At 39.9% G+C, this 1,002-nt stretch overlaps 1 non-coding gene across 1 annotated transcript; it reads left to right on the top strand.

The window, feature by feature from the left end:
* Positions 1–634: 634 nt before the first annotated feature.
* LOC130942994 (small nucleolar RNA R71) lies at positions 635–742 on the top strand. Its single transcript, XR_009071535.1, has one exon. It is a non-coding gene; the product is annotated as a small nucleolar RNA R71 (small nucleolar RNA).
* Positions 743–1,002: the final 260 nt, after the last annotated feature.

Genomic DNA, 1,002 nt, shown 5'->3' with positions numbered 1-1,002 from the left:
TTGTTTCAGTCATGAAACTTTGAGTGGTTTTAATTAGATCAGAGACCATGGTTGCTAAGTTAGATTGGTTCTGCTTAGAATTCTCTGTCTGTTGCTGAGAAGATGATGGAAAAGGCTTGCCATTGCTAAACCTGTTTCTTCCACCATTATTGTTGTTGAAACCTTGTTGAGGTCTCTGTTGATCCTTCCATGAGAAATTTGGGTGATTTCTCCATGAAGAATTATAGGTGTTTCCATAGGGTTCTCCTAGGTAATTCACCTCTTCCATTGAAGGGTTCTCAGGATCATAAGCTTCTTCTTCAGATAAAGCATCCTTAGTACTGTTTGGTGCATTTTGCATTCCAGACAGACTTTGAGAAATCAAATTGACTTGCTGAGTCAATATCTTATTCTGAGCCAATATGGCATTCAGAGTATCAATCTCAAGAACTCCTTTCTTCTGATTAGTCCCATTGTTTACAGGATTCCTTTCAGAAGTGTACATGAATTGGTTATTTGCAACCATTTCAATTAGTTCTTGAGCTTCTGCAGGCGTCTTCTTCAGATGAAGAGATCCTCCAGCAGAGCTATCCAATGACATCTTGGACAGTTCAGAGAGACCATCAAAGAAAATACCTATGATGCTCCATTCAGAAAGCATGTCAGAAGGACATTTTTTGATCAATTGTTTGTATCTTTCCCAAGCTTCATAGAGGGATTCTCCTTCCTTCTGTCTGAAGGTTTGGACTTCCACTCTAAGCTTACTCAATTTTTAAGGTGGAAAGAACTTTGCCAAGAAGGCATTGACTAGCTTTTCCCAAGAGTTCAGGCTGTCTTTAGGTTGTAAGTCCAACCATATTCTAGCTCTGTCTCTTACAGCAAAAGGGAATAGCATAAGTCTGTAGACCTCAGGGTCAACCCCATTGGTCTTGACAGTGTCACAGATTTGCAAGAATTCAGCTAAGAACTGATGAGGATCTTCCAGTGGAAGTCCATGGAACTTGCAATTCTGTTGCATTAGAG

Source organism: Arachis stenosperma, chromosome 7 (assembly GCF_014773155.1).
Source record: "Arachis stenosperma cultivar V10309 chromosome 7, arast.V10309.gnm1.PFL2, whole genome shotgun sequence".
In the NCBI taxonomy this organism is placed as follows: domain Eukaryota; kingdom Viridiplantae; phylum Streptophyta; class Magnoliopsida; order Fabales; family Fabaceae; genus Arachis; species Arachis stenosperma.
Note: the sequence above shows the minus strand (reverse complement) of the source record. Positions and strands in the feature narration are given on the sequence as shown.